This window comes from Heptranchias perlo, chromosome 20 (assembly GCF_035084215.1).
Source record: "Heptranchias perlo isolate sHepPer1 chromosome 20, sHepPer1.hap1, whole genome shotgun sequence".
NCBI lineage: Eukaryota > Metazoa > Chordata > Chondrichthyes > Hexanchiformes > Hexanchidae > Heptranchias > Heptranchias perlo.
The window spans coordinates 16,532,995-16,555,827 of NC_090344.1; the positions used below are offsets into that span (position 1 = coordinate 16,532,995).

At 44.4% G+C, this 22,833-nt stretch overlaps 3 non-coding genes across 3 annotated transcripts; 1 reads left to right on the plus strand and 2 right to left on the minus strand.

The window, feature by feature from the left end:
• Positions 1-7,106: 7,106 nt before the first annotated feature.
• Positions 7,107-7,188, minus strand: trnas-cga (transfer RNA serine (anticodon CGA)). The gene has a single exon. It is a non-coding gene; the product is annotated as a tRNA-Ser (tRNA).
• Positions 7,189-11,857: 4,669 nt separating this feature from the next.
• trnai-aau (transfer RNA isoleucine (anticodon AAU)) lies at positions 11,858-11,931 on the plus strand. The gene has a single exon. It is a non-coding gene; the product is annotated as a tRNA-Ile (tRNA).
• Positions 11,932-18,233: 6,302 nt separating this feature from the next.
• On the minus strand, positions 18,234-18,307 carry trnan-guu (transfer RNA asparagine (anticodon GUU)). Its single transcript has one exon. It is a non-coding gene; the product is annotated as a tRNA-Asn (tRNA).
• Positions 18,308-22,833: the final 4,526 nt, after the last annotated feature.

The following is a 22,833-nucleotide window of genomic DNA, read 5'->3' on the forward strand; positions in this document are numbered from 1 at the left end:
TATGTCCCGGATTATCGTTTCTAAAAGTTTCCCCACCACTGAGGTGAAACTGTCTGGCCTATAATTGCTGGGTTTATCCGTACAGTTTTTTGAACAAGGGTGTAACCTCTGCAATTCTCCAGTCCTCTGGCACCACCCACATATCTAAGTATGTTGGTAGATTATGGCCAGTACCTCCGCAATTTCCACCCTTACTTCCCTCAGCAAACCAGCATTCATCCCATCCGGATCTGGTGGTTTATCTACTTTAAGTCCAGCCAGCCGTTCAAGTGCCTCTTCTTTTTCAATTTTTAGACCATCCAGTATCTCAACTATAACTTCCTTTGCTGAGACTCTGGCAGCATCTTCTTCCTTGGTAAAGATAGATGCAAAGTACTCATTTGGTACCGAGGCCATCCCCTCTGCCTCCATGAGTAGATCTCCTTAATCGGCCTCACCACTCCCCTTACTACCCGTTTACTGTTCACATGCCTGTCGAAGACATTTGGATTCACTTTTATGTTGGCCGTCAGTCTATAGTAATATTTCTCTTTGCCTCTCATTTCCTTTTTCACTTCCCCTCTGAACTCACTAAATTCGCCCTGGTGAATGAGCGCATAAAAAAGTTATCATTTCTTTCAGCCGGAAACAGAAAGTTACTGGTTGATCAATGGCGATTTAAACAAGTATTCCTCTTTCTTAGGGTTTAATGAGTTTTGCGAAATTAATACAGTGAACTAATACAGTAAAGTTGAATTCCTGATCGGGAACCGCCTCAGACAGCGCATTACTGCCCATCCCTGGGAAACAAGATACCACCGAAACTTTGACAACACATCGCAGGTCCCCCTGAAAAGACACAGCTTGCCAGCTGTTTCGAAATTTGGAGCCTGGACAGGGAGTTAAACGCTGGACCTTCAGCTCACTGCCCACTTTAAAAGTCTGATACTCTACCGACTGAGCTACCCAGGCTCGATACTACATAAGCTCCCATCGTATATATTCATGAGAGGTGTCTGAATTATCCCTGCAGCCGTCGAACAAGGGTGAGGTCTGTTTGTTAAAATTCTCAGGAACGTGTTGAGGAGAATCCTTGTTCCTGTTGAACATGATGTAAGAAACATGGACAGTGAACTCGTGAGTTTACAATTCTTCTTGTTTGTGTCAAATGTCTTGTCATTGGTTAGCAGCAATTAAAATCACACTTTACCCAGCGGCTCAAAAGATGAACTTGTCCCACACGGGAGCTGGAAAAGGCCTCACGAACTTTCAGCGTATTAACATCTGTAAGCTGAATAATTTCTTCCGTTACAGAGTGATACCAGGCAGCATATTTCCCTTCCAAATTTTCCCCACAAGAAACTTCCAACCGATGAATATCGGCTTGAAGAAAATCAGAATTGTTTGTTTGGTTCTTTAGATTTAATGATCTCGTACCGGCCCCTTTGCCATATGAGCTGCCGCTAAAAGCCCCCTCTCCCCCGATGAACAAGTAAACTGGCACTTGCTATTGAAAGACGGTAGGCCAGAGGAACACAAGTGCCCACATGGGAACACTATGAAGTAGATGCATTATGGAACATACCAGTTGTGCTTTGAACTCCGGTCAAAATGTTCGGAGTAAAAGGATTGATTGTTTTAAAAGACGCTCGAACTCACAACCTGGTCATATCTGGAGCCCATACTGCTGTAAATAAGTAACGCATTCTTAACAATTGTGCAACACGAGAGCAGCGAACAACCGACAGCATCAGCGCTCCTGTCAAACAGCGACATTTTCGGTCTCTCAATTATCACTTCGAGATCTTACTGAAACAGAAGCCTCCAATCAAGATGCGCTTCGTTAAATAAAAATTCCTAACTCAGGAAAGTTTTGATCGATCATGACTGAAGCATGTACAATTTCCTCACCTGTTCCTTTTAATCCCCTGGGGTGGTAACAATCAGGTCCTGGAGATTTGTCTATCTTTAGTCTAATTATTTTCTCCATTGCCATTATTTTACTTGTACGAAACCCCTTGATTTATTAACAGTTTTCCTCGTGTCTCTGGTATGTTAGCCTCATCATTTTCTGTGACGACCGATGCAAAGTAAAAATTTAGCAACTCTACCATTTCCTGATTTTCACTTACAATTTCACCTCCACCTGTCTTTAAGGGGCCCACACTACTCTAAGCCTCCCTTCTCTCTCTTAATATACTTGTAAAAACCTTGAGAGTTGTCCTCATTTTCCCTCACACGTTTTTCTCCTTTTCCCTTTTTGCTCCTCTTCCGATTTTTTAGTTTCAGCACCACAATAAACAACACTCCGCTGTAAAGTTCGGCTCAATAGTTCTCCAATGTCAGAGCGAGAATTGTCTGAAGCCCTAATTTATTTAATGTAACAAATACAATCACACATAATCATCCGTGTATCACCGCACTGATGGATACACAAAGATAAACAAAGCGAGAAATGCAGGCAACATCGAAATACACAGGGAAACGGACAAGCGAAACAGACAAAGAGAAAACGGCCTGAACCCCCAAACGTGAAGTGTCGCTAATAGATATTAATGAGGACGTGGACCCGTAAGATCATCACTTGGCGCTGTGGCTTAGCTGGTTAAAGCATCTGTCCAGTTAACAGGCGATCCTGGGTTCAACTCCCAGCAGTTCCTTGTGTAGCTTGTTATTTTACCTAATTTGTGCAATTAAGCGACAAAATAACACTGTGGTCTTGGTGTTTGTTCAGGAGGAAACAGATCCCAGAAAGACTGTTCAAAATCATTCTTTCATTGTCCAGACAGACCTCTCATGGAATGTGTTTGAAACACGTTAACTTGAAGACACGTTCTTGTTTCTGGGCTCGTTGGGGTCGTGGTATAATTCACGATTTGAGGTTCAAACCCGGAAGTAGTCCTAATTTGGACCTGGACTTGTGATCTTGACCTGCGTTGGAAACTTTTGCAAAGAGGGAAAGGAAGTCCCCAAATCACTCCACCTGAATCGCCAGGCCCGGATGAAATATATCACAGGCTGTTAACAGAAGCAAGGAAGGAAATAGCGGAGGCTCTGACCATCATTTTCCAATCCTCCCTGGTTACAGGTGCGATGTCGGAGGATTGGAGGACTGCTGAAGTTGTACCGTTGTTTAAAAAGGGAGAAAGGGACAGATCGAATCATTGCAGGCCAGTCAGCCTCACCTCGGTATTGAGCATAATTCTGGGGGAAAGTATTAATCTTCATTTAGAAAGGCACGGATTAATGAAGGACAGTCAGCATGGATTTGTTCAGGGAAGGTCGTTAGAATTGAATTTTTTGAGGAGGTATCAAGGAAGGTGGATAAGGGTCGTGCGTTTCTTGTCGACACAGATTTTCGCGAGGCTTTTGACAAATTCCTACATGGCAGATTGGTCAAAAATGTAAAAGCCCATTGGATCCAAGGGAAATTGACAAGTTGATCCAAAATTGACCGAGTGGCAGGAAGCAAAGGGTAATGGTCGACGGGTGTTTTTGTGACTGCAAGGCTGTCTCGAGTGGGGTTCCGCAGGGATCCGTACTAGGTCGCTGCTTTTCGTAGTACAGATCATTGATTTGGATTTAAATGTACGGGGTATTATTAACAAGTTTGCAGAAGATACAAAAATTGGTCGTGTGGTTGATGGTGAGGAGGGAAGCTGTAGACTGCAGTAAGATATCAGTGGACTGGACAGGTGGATAGAATAGTGGCAAATGCAATTCAATCTGGGGAATGAGGTAATGTATTTAGGGAGGGCAAACAAGGCAAGGGAATACAAAATAAATATTGAAACTAATTTGCCATTTACACGCCAATTTTGCAAGTTTACTGATGTCTTCCTGTATTTTTCGCATTTTTCCTTTGTATTAACTACAGCTCCCAATTATGTGCTGTCTGTCAATTTCGAATTTGTATTTCCGATTCCTGTGACCAAATCATTAATGTAAATTGTCAACAACAGGGGTCCCATCACCGATAAATTGTGAACAACAGTGGTCCCAGCACCGATAAATTGAGAACAACAATGATCCCAGCATCTTTCAATTGTGAACAACAATGGTCCCAGCACCGATAAATTGTGAACAACAGTGGTCCCAGCACCGATAAATTGTGAACAACAGTGGTCCCGGCACCGATAAATTGTGAACAACAGTGATCCCATCACCGATAAATTGTGAACAACAGTGGCCCCAGCACCGATAAATTTTGAACAACAGTGGTCCCAGCATCGATAAATTGAGAACAACAGTGGCCCCAGCACCGATAAATTGTGAACAACAGTGGTCCCGGCACCGATAAATTGTGAACAACAGTGGCACCAGCACCGATAATTTGTGAACAACAGTTCCTCCAGCACCGATAAATTGTGAACAACAGTGGCCCCAGCACCGATAAATTGTGAACAACAGTGGTCCCAGCACCGATAAATTGTGAACAAGTAGTCCCAGCACCAATGAATTGTGATCAACAGTGGTCACAGCACCGATAAATTGTGATCAACAGTGGTCCCAGCCCCGATAAATTGTGAACAACAGTGGTCCCAGCACCGATAAATTGTGAACAACAATGGTCCCAGCACCGATAAATTGTGAACAACAGTGGTCCCAGGGCTTTTGACTTGAACTGCATTTGAAACTTTTGCATAAAAGGAAATTAAGTCCCCGAATCGCCCCACGTGGCTCTCAAACGCATTGGGAAGAAGTTCAATGCGAACAATCAGGAATTTAAAGGCAACTCAACGACCTGCACTTTCTTTGAATAAGTTTTGTTCGCCATTATATTTGACCGTGAAATCGCTCTCGGCTTTCATCCAGCTGAAGCAGAGTGTGGCCGCTTTGTATCTGCGAGCATGTCGGTGACGTGGTGAGCTTTGACACTGATCGCTTCCAATTTGTAAAATTTCACCAAGCGTCAGCGAAAAGAAACCGAGAATCGAATTGTCCGTGTAAGTGATGAATTGAAGGGATTGGTTCTCCAAGCAGATCTGGAAAATGCACAGTGCGGTCGATCAGGAGTTCGAAATCCACCCTCCAGCCACTCACCAATCATATTAACTGAGCTTTACTCTGGTCCATTGTCACCGCGCTGAAATCGAGTCTTTCTCCGGCATGTTTTTCTTCACAGTTGCTGCTTTAAGAGTGAAGACCGGCTGTTTGGATTTTCACTCCGACAAGCTTCAACCATTCATTTTGGACTGACTGTGGACAGTTGTTATATTGGTCGCTGCAAACTCAAAGTTTAGCCCAATTAATTATTGGTTCAGCAGGTGACCTCTTCGTCTGTCTAGTTGGTGCTGTCGGTGAGCACGGAAGTTTGATGGTTCGAACTCTTATTTGATTTTTCCTCAGGATTCATCGCCTCAAAGTTCCAGGGTTTCAATGTATGTTTTGGAAGCAAGAATATCACAATTCTCCTTGGCAGACAAGCCCCCGAAAGGCCCGAAGGGAGGCCGCACTCCCTGCAGGAGAGCTGGTTCGCTGTGACATGGAGATTTCTGTAGTGAGCGAGACCAGATTGTTTCTGTGTTCAGAGAATAAATGGCGCACCCTTTATGTTGGAAAAGCAAAACGGTGGGGATTTTTGTATCAGATGTTGCTCGTTGCGTTACTTTCATCTTGATCGTAGAACCGGTTTGGGCGTTCCTGTGATCAACGGCGACAATTGCCTATTCATTTTAAATTTAACAACAGCTGCACTGAGCTTTTAATCATACCCTCAAGATACAGTTTGTAAAATGATGAAATTTCATCATCTGCAAAGCATAAAAATCTGATTAAAGTTTTGACTGTCTCTCGGTAACCACGTCAACATCTCCTTCAGTATGAAATAGAAAGTTATCGTTTGATTAATGGTGAATAAAACAGTCATTCATCTACCAACAGGGTTTAATTAGTTTCATGTCATTAATTTAATAATTTCATAACTCTTGCTAAAGTTAATTCCTTGACTTGGAATCGAACTCATGAGGTTTTTGGGAACACTGAATTCTAACCATCACTCCATCGGGAAGCTCCCAAGGTCGCGCACCCCCCGTGATTCATTCAACTGTGTGTTTTTTCTCAGGCCTCTTATCTCTCCCTTCTTTTCAGCTTCTGTCTGTGGATATTCTTATGGTTAAATATGAATAATATAGAATATCTCACAGCCCCAGTATACGTGCTCCTTCTCTGTACAGTTCTGTACAAAATCAAACTGTACGGTTCACCCCCGACAGAAGCAGCAGGAGATGCCACTTTAAAATGGCAGTTGCTTCAAATGATTTATGATGGACCTGCGTGGCCTTGCAGTTTTCCCAGGAGCTGCATTCGATGCGTGAATTTTGGAAATGGAAACATGTCCATCAGCAGCTTGTGGTAATATTTTACCTGACTTTCCATTTCATGTACATGCCTACTTGCAATTGGTGCTGTCATTGCCAGAACATCACCTTCTGTCGCGATAGTGGTTTGAACAGAAAATGCCATTTTGTGCGAGCAGCTTGTCTGGCAGGAAAATTACCTGAATTACGAAGGGGCAAGTAGGAAAGGCCGCGTTGGTCTGCCTGTTCGCAGCAAATAATTTTCAGCGTTTCCTTGTGGTCCAGTGTTTAGATTCGGTCATCACCATGGCAACGGATCGATTGGTGTCTGTCTCGACATCCGCATTTGAACACTCTACTATAAGTGCACTGTACTCAAATTGCTGATGTTTTCACTGTAAGGGCGAAGAGACATAAATGTGTGTATATTAGCTAAAAATTCATCAGCTGGGTTGCACCTTTGCTTCTCCCTCCGTCTCAGTCTTTCCATCTTTACCCTTCTCTGCTGGTGTTGCAGGTTCGATCATCCTTGGCCGTTCAAGAAAGCCTGAGAAGTCCATCAGGGGAAAACTCAGAGAGTCAAGATACAGAGACAGGGAGAGATTAAAGTATAGAAACAAATCGGATAAATATCAAGCTTTGCGAACGAAAAGAATTTAAGATGGAGCTTGGGAGAGATTCTTTCACGTGCCGTGCAACTTTGCAAGTGACCATTGGCTCCGAATTAGAAGAGTTTGCCGCGCCGGAACATCTGTCTGAGGGAGGGAACACGGTCCGTTAACTCCAGTTCATATTTATTTGAGCATTGAACAAATCTATAAGAAATAGCGCTACGAGCAGGACTCGAACCTGCGTAGGAAAACCCCATTGGATTTCGAGTCCAACGCCTTAACCACTCGGCCATCGCAGCTATGAAACAACTTGACAGCTACTGCTACCAAAAGGGTGCAACCAGTGCAGAATTCGGTGCCACCCACAGCCGATCGGCCATCCGACAATCCATCCGATCACTTTTTCTATTCCGATGTGCAGCAATGTGAAGTTGTACACTAACTATTTCATATCAACAATATTAGCCTCTCTTTACCACATTCGTTTTCAATGTGCGACTTGTAATGCCAAGTGAGACTTTGCAGAATTAATTGCTCTAAAGTTACATTGTTCTCTCCCTCGGCATCCGCAGATTATCCACTCTCCCACAAGTATAACAGTGACTACACTTCAAAAATACCTCATTGGTTGTAAAGCACTTTGGGACGTCTTGAGGTCGTGAAAAGCGCTTTATAAATACAAGACTTTCTTTCTTTTTATAGTGGAATAAAATTACTGATGTTTACACTGTGAGGACGAAGAGACATTAATGTGTAGACATTAGCTGCGAATTCATCATCTGGGTTAGATTTTTACTTTTCCTACCGTCTCAGTCATTCTATCTTCACCCTTCTCTGCTGGTGTCGCAGGTTCGATCAGCTATGGCCGTTCAAGGCTGCCTGAGAAGTCCATCAGGGGGAAACACAGAGAGACAAAGACAGAGAGAGATCGAGAGATAAAAGTATAGAAAAAAGCTGACATCAAGTTAGCAGAATTTAAGATGGAGATTGGGAATCATAGAAACGTCACTGCACAGATGGAAGCCATTCGGCCCATCGAGCCTGTGCCGGCTCTCTTTAAGTGCAATCCAGATCGTCCCATTCCCCCGTTCTTTCCACGTATACCTGCAAATATTTTCCCTTCAAATACTTATCCAATTCCTTTTAGAAACCACGATTAATTCTGCTTCCACCACCCTTTCAGCCGATGCATTCCAGATTATATCTACTCGCTAGTTTAAAAATTTTTTCCTCATATCGCCTTTGGTTCTTTTGTCAACCACCGTAAATCTGCGTCCTCTGGTTCTCGACCCTTCCGCCAACGGGAGCAGTTTCTCTTTATTTACTTTATCTAAACCCGTCATGATTTTGAACACTTCTATCAAATCTCCACTCAACCTTCTCTGCTCTAAGGGAACAACTTCAGCTTCTCCAGTCGACCCACGTAACTGAAGACCTCATCCCTGGAACCATTCCTGTTAATGTTTCTGCACCCTGTCTGAGGCCTTCACATCCTTTATAAAGTGCGGTGCCCAGTTTTGGACAGTTGTGGAATATTGTGAAGTTCCCTTCACGTATCTTGATATTTTGCAAGAGACCACTGGGCTCCCAATTAAAAGGATCTGCCGCGGTGGAGTATCTCTCTGAGGGAAGGAATTGCAGCCCGTTATCTCCAGTTCATATTTATTTGAGCATTGAACAAAACTTTACACAATAGCGCCGATAGCACGATTCCAACTTCTGCCGGAATACCCCATTGGGTTTCAGATCTGACGTCTGAACCACTCGACTACTGCCGCTGCGAGCGCCTTTGATGCACGGCTGTAAATCAGAATGCACAGGGTACTCACAGGAGATTTGTGAGACTATATGTTCTTTCAGACAGGTTTCCAACTGGACACATGCAGCCGCTACCGTCCGGACGTTGCTGTTTCACTGGTAAAATTCTCACCTGCCACCCGAGGAGACGGGGATTGATTCCCGGCCGATTCAAGAGCATTTTCATTCTGCACCGATGAGATCGCCTGAAATAGGATGCATTCACATTCAGCTTCAATCTGCACACCACGTTGAGACATTTTCCTTTCTCTGTGTGGTTTTGCGTCCACAAACCCTCTGCGTTCTGGCCTCTGAACGTCAAACATGCTCGAGAATTAAGTCAATCCTGTATTCTGCAACGCTGGAAAGATGTGGGAAACAAATGAATGAATTTCCACTGAAAATAGTGACACAGGAGTGCTCGTCCGGGAATTTGAACTCCTGACCTCTCACATATCAATAAGTGAAACGCCCAAAGTGAAAACCATAATCCGAGACCAACGAGCCGTCAGCAACACAGCCGTGCAACCAGTCGAAAGTTTCCCTGCTACACACAACCGATCGCGTATCCTTTTAGACCGCTCTGTCCATCCAATCATCGAATCATAGAATGGTTAAAGCACAGAAGGAAGTCAATTCGGCCCATCCAGACCCTGCCATCTCTTTGTAAGAGCAATCCAGTTAGTCTCATTCCCCCGCTGTCACCCCGTGTCCCTGCAATTTTTCCCTTCAAATATTTATCCAATTCCTTTTTGAAAGCCACGATTGAATCTGCTTCCACCGTTTGAGACAGCACATCTGGATCATAACAACTCTCTGCGTAAAAAAAGTTTTACTCATTTCGCGTTTGGTTTCTTTGCCAATCACCTTAAATCTATGTCGTCTGGTTCTCGACCTTTCTGCCAATGGGAACAGCTTCTCTTTATTTCCTTTTTCTAAACCCTTCATGATTTTGAACACTTCAATCAAATCTCCTTTCAACCGACTCTGCTATAAGAACAATCCCAACTTCTCCAGTCTGTCCACATAACTGAAGTCCCTCATCCCTGGAGCCATTCTAGTAAATCTTTTCTGCATGCTCTCTAAGGCCTTCACATCTTTCCTAAAATGCGGTGCCCAGAATTGGACACAATGCTCTGGTTGTGGCCGAACCAGTGTTTATAAAGGTTCAACATAACTTTCTTGTGTTTGTACTCTATGTCTCTATTTATAAAGCCCAGGACCACGTTCTCAGCCTGTCCTGCCACCTTCAAAGATGTGTGCACATATGCCCCCAGGACTCTCTATTCCCGCACCTCATTTGTATCATTTAGTTTATATTGCCTCTCCTCATTCTTCCTGCCAAAATATATCAGTTCGCACTTCTCTGCATTAAATTTTATCTGCCATGTGTCCGCCCATTCCACCAGCCCGTCTGTGTACTCTTGAAGACTATTATTATCCTCTTCACTGTTTACTACAATTCCTAGTTTTGTGTTATCTATGAATTTTGAAATTGTTCCTGTACGGACAAGTCCAATTCATTAATATATATCAAAAAGCAGTGGTCCTCGTCCAGACCCATGGAAAACAACACTGTCTACCTTCCTCCAGTCCGAAAAAAATCCGTTCACCACGACTGTCTGTTTCCTGTCATTTATCCAATTTAGTATCCATGCTTTTATTCCATGGGCTTCAATTTTGCTGACAAGCCTATTATGTGGCACTTTACTTCATCGAAAAACTCAATCAAGTTAGTTAAACAAGATTAGCCTTTAACAAATTCGTGTTGGCTTTACTTTATTAATCTACACTTGCCGAACTGGCTGTTATTTTAATCCCGTATTTATCGTTTCCGAAAGCTTCTCTACCACCGAGCTTTAACTGACTGGCCTGTAATTGCTGGGTTTATCCTTGCACACGTTTTTAAAAAGGGAGTAACATTTGAGGTTTTCCAGTCGTCTGGCACACCCCCATATCTCCGGACCGTGTGACTTCCCCACTTTAAGTACAGCCAGCCTTTCTAGTACCTCTTCTTTATCAATTTTTATCCCATCCAGCATCTCCACGACCTCCTCTTTTACTGACTCTGGCAGCTTCTTCTTCCTTGGTGAAGACAGATGCAAAGTACTCATTTAATACTTCAGCCTTGCCCTCTGCCTCCGTGCATGCATCTGCTTTTCTGGCCCCGAATCTTAATTTGGATTCCGATGTGGTGCAATGTCAAGTTGCACACTAACTATTTCAAGTCAACAATATTGGTCACGTTTCATCAAATTCATTTATGGTGCATTTTCTTACAATGAAAACACGCATTGAAATCGGGGATATTGTATCGTCCCTTGGGGGTCATCGGACCACCAAATTTTGGGTTAAGAGCCGAACGCGCTAAATGATTGTACCAGAGAAAAACATCACATCGCATGATTAACAACATTAATATTTCACCGAGCTAAAGCTTGTGGTTGCAGTAACCAATGAACGTTGTTAAATTAATTCATGAAACTAATGAAATTCTGTGAAAGATGAATAATTGTTGTAACCGATAACTTTATGCTGCAGAATCACGGAAATACTAACATGGATAATGAAACTTTAAATAAGTTTTTGTGCTTTGTATGTGATGCACTTTCACCGTTTTCCACTTTCCAGACTGCATTTTAAGGGTCTGGTTTCAAATGTTGATAGTTTACGACACCTGGAATTTGGTACAGCCGTTGTTAAAGTTAACAGGAAGGAACAAGAATTTTCCCTTCTCCAAGCACAAGTTGACGCTTGGGGGTTTATCCGAAGCAAGTTCCTCAATACTATGTTTTTATGCGGGAACTGAAATCGAGCTTTTTCACGTGAAAGGCGAACATGATAAGCACTGCACCACGGAAACCTCAGCACACGATTTTGGCAGTACCTCAGGGTCCTGCCCACTGGTTTAACAGCGGGGCAGTGTTTCACGGGTGGGCTTTTCACTGTTCAGAACATAATTATCACCAGAATTAAATTTGTCGCATTAAAGTGCTCCTTATCTGTTAATTTCGATTTATACCCTTGCCAGTTTTATGCAGAAACAAGTAACAATGTTTAAGGGATGTGGTGTGTTCAATGTTCCTGCAATAACCGTATTACGCAGTGTGAGAAGTGAAACACAGACCACCCAATGCGTGCCCCAAACCGACTGACGTAAACAATAAAAATGGCCGGTTAGCTCAGTTGGTTGGAGCGTGGTGTTAATAACGCCAAGGTCGCGGGTTCGATCCCCACATGGGCCATTAGTAATTTATGATATTACTTTAGTGACTTTGAAAATCCGGACTTGAGTCACACGGAAATTCACGCAAAAAGTCAGAGGAAATTGTATTTGAAATAGCATTCATTGCAATGTTTGATATATCTTTGCCCCTGGGACGGAGAAAAAAACTCTTTCTGTTCATTCTTCATTTATCCTTCTTTTCTCACTTACCTTTCCGTGTCTCCATCTCTTTCCGTCTGTCTCTTTTCCCATCTCTCCAATTCTTTCCATTTCCGGAACCATTTTTCCAGGTATGCTTTCTGACAAACATTACAACCTGTGTCACTCAGTGTCCGGGTATGTTTACTAACACACATTGCAATCTGTGTCACTCAGTATCCGGGTATGTTTACTGAGACACATTACAATCTGTGTCACTCAGTATCCGGGTATGTTTACTGACACACATTACAATCTGTGTCACTCAGTATCCGGGTATGTTTCCTGACACACATTACAATCCGTGTCACTCAGTATCAGGGTGTGTTTACTGACACACATTACAATCCGTGTCACGCAGTATCCGGGTATGTTTACTGAAAAACATTACAATCCGTGTCACACAGTATCCGGGTGTGTTTACTGAAAAAACATTACAATCCGTGTCACTCAGTATCAGGGTGTGTTTACTGACACACATTACAAACTGTGTCACTCAGTATCAGGGTGTGTTTACTGACACACATTACAAACTGTGTCACTCAGTATCCGGGTGTGTTTACTGACACACATTACAATCTGAGTCACTGAGTATCTAACAATGTGAAGCAACGAGTTTTATTCCCGCTGTGATATATCTCTGTCGGTTTGCTGATAAACGTTTAACTCGGGGCTTGTTCCCTTTAATGATCACAAGCAGTTAGAAACAGACAGAACGGAGATGAGGAAAAGGCATCAGTTCAGAAACCAAATGCTTCAAATCACATGTTCGCCGGCGCTGAGAGAGGCAAAAAACAGAGAAAAATGCAGAAAGAAATAAAGCTAAATAAAGATGCTATGAATATTTCTCATCCTTGATGCTTCTCTATTCCTTCCCCAAGCCTCCAGCGCCGGTTAAAATTTCTGTGTAAATTAATGCGAGATTCGACCCAAAGAACGAGATCCAAACAACCAAATTTTGCTGAAATTCGGGATTCAACCAGGGACTTTCAAATTTTTGGATTCTCAACTAAGCTATATCGACTCCATCCCAAGTTAGAGTGTATGGCGTTGCTTTGGAAAAAACAAACATAAACCGGGTGGAATTGCCTCTCCCGCTCACTCCTTACCTCGGGGGAATGGGACCCGACCAGATCTCGGAACTCAGGTTATGTTAATGTTCTGCTGATGATATCTTAATATTATCTTGTGTTTGGGCCACTTTTAACCAGGTTCGTGGACACATTCTTCTATCATCCCATCTCCCACATCGCGCCTCTCTCTCATTCATTCTTTCATCCATTGAATCCATCAGGTTGCGGGAATCAGAGCTCACCCTCAAACCCCCAACACACAAACCCCCAGTCAATAATTTACACTCTTTATAAACACAAAATGGTAATACACCAGGGGAGACTTCACAGTTATGGACACGGAACGAAATACACCAAAGTGTTTATAAACACAGAAAGTGGACACACCAGGGGAGACCACACAGTTTTGGACACGGAGTGAAAAACACTTTAGTTTTCATGAGAAGTTACAGAACACGTAATGTCTGTAAAATTTCCATTCTTTTCCCGGCACTGATGGGCTCTGAAGGGAGAGATGGGCCCGCAGACACTCTGATCCGCACTGATCCCGAGCTGCAGGTGAATTGAAATAAAGTTCAATCAGTAGCAGCGAGCGGTTGGAGAGAGATCAAGGTCCAGAATCAAGGAGGACATTTCTGATACTGCCCTTGAATCTAATTTATATCAAATACTCCTTGAACTCTCTGCCGGGGGAATTTGGAACTGAGGATCGCTTGTGAAATCAGCCTAAAGATAAAAACACAAACCACCCTAAGTGGGGCTCGAAACCACGAGCCTGACAACAGAAAACTCAGCACAGGCCTGGGATATTCCTGCTCTGTGGGGCTCAGTGCCACTCCGGTGAGATCAGGAAACGCACCCCAGACCGGAAACTGTGGTTTTCCTGCTTTGTGTGGAGCAGGTGAACTGCCTCTGCCCAGTGTGACTGCGTCGATGAGTTTCCAGCTCTGATTGGTAATTGAATCCCTTCCCACAGTCCCCACATTTCCACGGTTTCTCCGTGGTCCGGGTGTCCTTGTGTCTCTCCAGGTTGGATGATCAGTTGAAGCCTCGTCCACACGCAGGACACGTGTACCGTTTCTCCCCGCTGTGAATGGTGTGATGTTTTTTCAGACTGTGTAACTGGTGAAAGCTCTTTGCACAGTCAGTGCACTGGAACGCTCTCACTCGGGTGTGTGTCTCGGTGCTTTTCCAGTCACACTGATGTTTGAATTCTTGTCCCACAGACAGAAAAGACAAACATTTCTCCTTCCACATTCAAAGGTCGATGATATTCAGGTCCTGGTGAATCGAGTGACTCTGTCAGATCTTGATGTGATACTTGGTTTGAATTTCCCGTCTGCAAATCCTCCCCTTCTGATACCCTGTAAAAGTTTACAAAAGTCATCACTCTAAATAAAGGATCGAAATTTGGAACAGACAATTCTAGTTTCTATGGAACTTTCCATCCTCTCTTTTCCGCCAAAGCCGTAAATCCCCGTCCCACACACTCTCCCTCCTCCCTGTGCTGAAATCCAAACCCATCCCACCATCTCCAATATTTCTTCCCTCCACTCCCAGTTTTCTCCCTCCCTCTCCTCTGGTTGGGTTCAGTTCTACACCCGCTGTGGGCAGAGTGAGAATAAAATAAATGAGGCAATGATTTTCTCTCCTGGTCACTGGGATCCTGAAGCCCCGCCCACTCTTTGTTCCTGTCACTGGGACCCAGAAGCCCCGCCCACTCTTTGTTCCTATCACTGGGACCCTGAAGCCCCGCCCACTCTTTGTTCCTGTGCCAAGATGGCCGCGCATGCGCCAAGATTCTGCCATGACTTCCGCTCGCAAGATGGCGGCCCGTCACACTGCTTTTCGGACGGCTGCTGGTCGGGCCTGTCACCGAGGTGCAAACACTGGGCCTGTGGACGCATATTTGTGGCCTCAAGATGTGATCAGGTGCTTGTGAACCTTCTCCGCCTAACCATAGGTCCAATTACTCCCCCGTCTTCTCCCGGCCTCCGACTCGCCTCTTCCTCCTCAGTCCTTCGCCACCACTCGCACTGCTCATGCTCAGAGCACAGCCCGGTCCTGCCACTGCGCACGGTTCTCCTGTAGTCATTGATAGGGCACATTCTGAGGCGCGGGGGATTGTGGGGAAATGCCCCGCCATTGAAAGCCGGAATTGCCGAACAGAAAATTAATCATTGTCATCCCGTCGAGGTTGGTGCCAGGGAGGCAACAAACATAATAAATAAATTCTACAAAAACCCGAGTGCTCAGCCCTTCCCCATGGTGCGAGGTAAACTGGCCGCTACTTTTCCGTTCGTAAGTCGCAACTCAGGCCCGACACGCCCAGTCTGGTTTAATTGCGAAATGTTCTCTAACTCGAATTCAGACCTGTCATTATCAGGGAAATTGACGAGGTCTCATTTTTTCTGTGCCCTACCCGAGAGCCAGTTAATGGCTTTAATAAGCTGGCAACAATTTTTGCAAAAGTGGAAAGAGGAGAAAAATTCCACGAGCGATGCCTCAATACACAAGGGACCACGTACACTGTGACACCAAATCGAGTGCTACTTACACGGGACACCAAATCCGGGAACAAATTACACTGAGACACCAAATCCAGGGACCACTTACACTTGGACATCAAATCCAGGAAACACTTATACTGAGACATCAAATCCAAGGACACGTACACAGGGATACGAAATATAGAGACCACTTACACAGAGACACCAAATCCAGGGACCACTTGCACTGAGACGTCAAGTCCAGGGATCATTTACATTGGGACACCAAATACAGGGATCAGTTACACAGAGACACCAAATCCAGCGACCACTTATATGGTGACATCCTTTTTGCACCTTCTCCAGTATCTCTTTGTCCTTCATATAATATGGAGACCAGAACTGTTCGCAGTACTCCAAGTGTAGTCTAATCATGGTTCTATACAATTTTAACATATCTTTCCAATTCTTTCTCTCTAGAAATGAACCCTAGTGCTTGGTTTGCTTTTTTATGGCCTTTTTAACCTGCATCACTAATTTTAGTGATTTGTGGATCTGTGTCCCTAGATCCCTGTACTCCTCTACCCCATATAGACTCTTATTGTCCAAGCATTATGAGGCCTCCTTGTTCTTGCAACCAAAATGCTCCACTTCATCCTCATCTTTATTCAAATTAATTTGCCAATTACACCCCCATTCTGCAAGTTTATTAATGTCTTCTTGTATATTCTTGTAGTCTTCATCAGTATCAGCTTTACCCCGCCCCAAACTGATGTAATCCGTACATTTTATATTGTACATCCAATTCCCGAGTCCAAATCGTTCATACAAATTGTGAACAGTGGTCCCAGCACCGATCCTTGTGGAACACCACTTTCCACCTTTTACCAGTCTGAGTAGCGACCCTTAACCCCTACTTTCTGCTTTAATGCAGTGATCAAGAGAAACATCTTTACACAGGGAATGTGAAACTGTGGAAATCACTTCCAAAGTTCTGTAATGACAAGTGGCCTCATGTTTTTATCCAAGACATCGCACAGCCCAGTCATTTACTCCAAATATTGATGCAATGGTTCAAGCTAAGAGGTGCCAGGTATCGGGAGCAGCAGTAGAAGTAAATAAAATCTAAATGTAAGTCAGTACCAATATAGTTCATCTTCATGTATTTCTAGTTTAATAACTTTTGCTGAATGTGGCCCAGGCCAAGTGCCATGATATCGGATCAGGCTCTTCATCGAAAATGAGTTTGACAAGCCTGAGATAGAAAATGTGAAGCGGATTACGCTCATCCACTAACCCAGCAACTTCTTCAAAAAACTCAAGCAAGTTTTTAAGACACGACCTTGTTTTCCGGAAACCGCGTTGAGTATCTCTAATGGCCCCTTCTCTTTCCCCGTGATCATAAACAGCATCGCTTAGGATCCCTCCAAGCATCTTCCCTCTGATCGATTTCACACTGATGGGCCCGTCATCGCTTGGCTCTGATTTGTCCCCTTTAATGAAAATGGGAACGACGTGAGCTACCTTACAATCTGAGGCGACAATCCTTGACTCCATTGAGCAGTTGAAGATACAGGCAAGGGGCTCACAGAGCACCCGTGCCATCTCTTTAAACACCCGTGGGTGAATATCATCTGGACATGGAGCACAATCTATTTTGAAATTTCGTAATTTATCCAAGATGACATCCCTTTCTATTTTAATATTTATGATGTTATTGTCGACAGCACATCCCACAGCTGGCATCTGAGCATCATCCACGGGAGTGTAGGCTGATGAGAAATAATCATTTAACAGCTCTGCCATAGTCCGGGAATCTGTCCTGAACTGCCTTTCAGTGGACCTAAACTATCTTTAATGGTCTTCTGAATCCTGACGGAGCTGAAAAGGCGTTTGCTTTTATTCCCACAATTCTGCACCATCTTCTTTTCCAATGATCTCGTAGCTTCTCTAATGGCTGCTTTTGTCTCCCTCGATTGTGGGTGATATTTGACACTATCCTCCTGTAAACTGAATTAATCCTGATCTGACCTGAGTTAAATGTAAGACAGTTCGGGGAGTCAGGAATCATTCACCCCGAGACCTAAACCAACAGGTAAAACCCCAGACGGTTCCTTCGTTCGGTTTCCTCTGGTTCCTCGGCAGATATTTGTCAGGATGCCGAAACCCAGCTTTCTTACAGTCCACTCCTGGAGGCCCCACTCCCTGAGCCTACAACCTTCAGCAGTGTCAGTGGTGGAGTTCACAAATGAACTGAAACCCTTCGGAATTCGAAAACAATTTTGCGTTTCCAAAATAAAAGGACTGACATTTATTGTGGAAACAGTCTGGTGTCGCTCACTGCAGAAACATCCTTGTCAGAGTGAAGCGGCTCTCCTGCAATCTTTAGACCTTGTCTGTCAAGAAGAATTCTTATTTCCGTGAAGGCAATCTCAGGTTATATGGTGGAAGATCGGCCGTGCTCAGCTGGCCATCGAAACCGTGCATTTTTTTGAAGACAAAACATATATTTGAAACCAGGAAATACGAGACCATGAATCTTAAGGTAAAAGTTTACCTACCGTCCCTGGGTGGGCTTGAACCACCAACTTTTCAGTTAACAGCCGAACGCGCTAACCGATTGCGCCACAGAGACACAATACGTTTGCTATTGAACCATTGATTCAACGAGCTAAAAATTCAGGTTGCAGCGATCAATATAACATCTCTCCACCATCAGTTTACTTTTCCAAAATAAAGGGTGTGAAGCTTGCATGAGTGAAAATCTGTGCTGTATTATTTCTGAACATTAAACTCACCTTGCCATTAAACATCTGTATGTTGGAAGCCTTAGTCCCATCGTGGCAGAGAGGATTGATTTTTCGAGCTGTGATTCTCCATTCTCTGCTCCAGTAATTTTCAGGTGTGGTGAAAATGAGAGGAGATGAAACGAGCAGGTCCAACGAGCAGGTCTGTGGCACTACACGGTGTCTACAAAGTTGTCTCTTGTACTTACAGTGCAGCGGACGGCAGTTTTCACCATTAAACCAGTAACTATGGTGTTAAGAAAAAATGTGGCCGACAAACATTCGATTTCAGCGCGGTGACACTGGGTCAGAGCAAAGTTCAGTTCATGCGATTGCCGAGTAGCGAGAGGGTGGATTTGGAACTCCTGTGCGGCTGCACTGCGCATTGTCCAGGTCTGCTTGGAGCGATATTCATTCAATTCATCACTGACAGGGACAATTTGATTCAATGTCTCTTTTCTCTTGTAATTGGTGAGATTTCAAAAGTTGAAAACCACCCGTGCTGACCCCAAACTCACCACTTACACGCTGACAGATACAATGCGGTCACAGTCTGCTTCATTGAGATGAAAACCGAGAGCGATTTCACAGTCGAACGCAATGCGAACAAAACTCATTTAAAGAAAGTGCAGGTCATTGCAATGCCTTTAAAGTCCCGATTTTTCGAAGCAGATCTGGAAAATGCGCATTGCAGACGCACAGGAATTCCAAATGAACTCTCCGTGGAGGAAAATGAGTGACAGAAGCAGAAGGAGATGTCACGTGAAAGATTTGGACCCAGACCTGCTGCATGAGACTGTAAATGTTGTCCACCTTTAACTGTCGCTCACAGTGTCAGAACTGTCACTGTTATCATTCGCCTTCTTGCACTGCAACTCCTCAATAGCCACATGTTATCACAGCATCGCTTTCTTCAAATTGAATCGCAGTGTGAAAAGTTACACGATTTCAAACCCAAGCAAAGGTGTGCGAGATTGGACGGAGCGTGCGAGTGGAGATCATGGGCCGGGGGGGCAGTGAGATCATCACCTGAGCATTAAGGTATCCCACATTCCAAAGAAGCAGGGAGATGAGATCTTTGTGCCTATTTTTCCCGGCATGCGCAAAATCCATCCCTTCTCAATGGGCAGTACCGTTCTTTCCCTCTCGCTCCCTGCTGTCCAGGTCAGGATGGGATTCATGAATTCCCCTGTGTTTTCACCAAGCATCTAATTCACCTGGCAGCTGGAAGAGTAGAGGAAGCGGGAGGGGAAGAAAAGTTAGAAACAGGAGATGCCACGTGAAACGGGCCGAATCGTGTGTGTGTAAGTTGCTTCAAATGATCCACGGCAGCCCTGCCTCGCCTCGCAGATTTCCCAGGAGCTGCATCGATTCGGCCCGTGCGTGCGTGCATTTTGGAAATGGAAACAGAGACATCCGCTGCTTGTGGTAATATTTCACCTCAATTTTCCATTTCACGCGCAGGCCGACCCGCACTCGGTACTGTCATGGCCTGAACACATCTTTCGTGTTCTCAAAGAAAATGCCACTTTGTGCGAGCAGGTGTATGGACTGGACTGCACTGAGCTGAGTCACTGAGGATATTCAATAAATGAAATCAGTACTTCAAACAGAAAACATTCTTCACTCACTCATCCTGATACATTAGCGTCTCGATTCTTGAATTATTGTTTCATTCATTGCAAAATAGGAACAGGAATAGGCCATTCAGCCCCTCGAGCCTCCAGGTTAATACATACTTCTTGAGGTGGGGTGCCCAGAACTGATTGCAGTCCGCCAGATGGCGTCTCACCAGAGCTCTGTGCAGCTGCAACACAACTTCCACCTCTTTGTATTCGAACCCTCTATAGATAAACGGGGAGAGTGAGAGCTCAAGAGAGTAAGAGAGAGAGAGGGAGAGGGAGCACTATGCATTGGACCAACTTTCTCAGGAGTTCATTTGAAACCCCACTGAGCTTTCGAACCACTTGCTCTACCGCATCAAAAGTTCATAAGCAGCATATGGGTAATGTGAAATCATATAATTTATAACCGGTTTAGTCGCGCAATGGGTAGCACATCGGACTTTTCGCTCAGAAATTGTGTGTTCGCATCACACCACCGTTGAATTTTAGTTCGTTGATTTCGGAGCTGGGAAGTGAAATTTTGCAGCAAAACCGGAACAGGATCATTAATATCTGTCAAGGAAGGGAAACAGCCCCCATCCACTTCCTCTGATACAAGTGGCTCCAGTCCCACCCGAATTTATAAGGCTTAATCCACTCTGAGCTGGATTGGCGAAACACTCTCAAGAAGGAGGCTCATCATCTGCTCACCGCGAAAGTCAATCTGCTGGACTTCCAGCTCTGTCAGACGGGATGTTCCTTCAGACAGGTTTCTAACTGGACACATTCATCCTGCTGCGGTGCGAGCATTGGTGCTTGAGGGGTAGAATTCTTGCTTGCAGTAAGTCTATTCCTGTAAAACTAGCTCCTGAAGATCGCAAGATGGAAAGTATCGTGGCTGAGCGGTCTAACGCGCTGGTTTAAAGCTCAAGCTAAATCCCATAATTTGTAGATGGATCAAAATCATAGTTTGTGGCTCCAATTCCGAAGCCTCCCTCTGTAAACTAAGAAGACTAAACATCTCATCTGCGATTGCGACAGAATAGGCTGGAGGAACCACATGGCTGAACAAATAACTAGATGCATTACGAAACACACCAATTGTAAATAGAAACTTAGAAAATTGGAGCAGGAGTCGGACATTCGGCCGTTCGAGCCTGCTCCGCCATTCAATACGATCATGGCTGATCCTGGACCTCAATACCATATTCCCGCTCTCTCCCCATACCCCTTGATGCCTTTTGTGACTAGAAATCTATCCAGCTCCTTCTTACATATATTCATTGACTTGGCCTCCACAGTCTTGAGTGGTAGAGAATTCCACAGGTTCACCACCCTCTGAGTGAAGAAATTTCTCCTCATCTCAGTCCGAAATGTTCTCATCTGCTATTGCAACAGCATACGCCGGAGGAACCACACGGCGATGCAAATAACTAGATGCATTTTGGAACACACCAATTGTACGTTCAACTCCGGCCGAAATTTTCACAAGGAAAAGGATTGGTTGGTTTCGGTGGGCCTCGACTAACAACCTCGCCATTTCCCGGCCCTGGACTGTCAGATAAGGACCGCGCACTGACTGGTTGCGCCGCTCGAGCCCAGTCACTTTGATCACCTGTCCCACTCTGCTGGAAAGAACCTTAAGGTGAGAGGCCCTTACCTATGGAAAAGTGTCCAGTCATTGCGATGAAAATAATATCTGCACTTTCACTTTCAGCTTCTTTCACATCCTCTGCTCCATCGCACGACAATCGGGTTTTCTGCGAATCGGCCAAGATGAACATTGGCAGAAATTCTAACAGCAGTGGGGTTCAAACCCACGCCTCCGTAGAAATTTGATGGAACATCTGAGACCGCGAGGGCACGCTACCATAATGTCACAGTAATGTTTAAAGAGCTGTTTAATGCTCAAATAAATGAATTGAAGCTACTTTGACCGCATTTACCCCGTGCTGGGGTTGTTCTCCTTGGAGCAGAGGAGATTTGATAGAAGTGTTCAAAATAATGTAGGGTTCAGATAAAGTAAATAAATAGAAACTGTTCCCATTGGCGGAAGGGTCGAAAAGCAGAGGACACAGATTGAAGGTGATTGGCAAAAGACCCAAAGGCGACATGGGGAAACACTTTTTTCCCAACGAGTAGTTGTAATCTGGAACGCGCAGCCTGAAAGGATGGTGGAAGCAAATCCAACCGTGGCTTTCAAAAAGGAATTTCATAAGTACTTGAAGGGAAAAAATGCAGGGCTACCGGGAAGGAGCGGGGGAATGGGACTAACTGGATTGCTCTTGCAATGAGCCTGCACGGGCTCGATTGTCTGAATAACTTCCTTCTGTACTGTAACCATACCTCAAGGGCAATGTGGGATGGGCAATAAATGCTGGCCTTGCCAGCAACGCCCACATCCCATGAACGAACTCAAAAAATAATGGGTGTATAATTCTATTTATGCAGTTTATTTTCATTGCATGCATTTCTCTATCTCTCCCTGTCTCTGTGTCTTGTGTTATCCCCTGATAGACTTCTCAGGATTCCTTGAACGGCGATGGCTGATCGAACCTGCAACACCAGCAGAGGAGGTTAAAGAAAGATTGGGACAGGAGGAAAAGTAAAGGGGCAACCCAGCTGCTGCAGCCAATGTCTACGCATTAATGCCTCTTCGCTCTCACAGTGAAACAGAGGCACCAATTTGATTAAAGTATACTTAGAGGAGATTGTATATTAACACCATTCCGAGACAGACGGCAATCATATCATGGAATCATAGAAAGTTA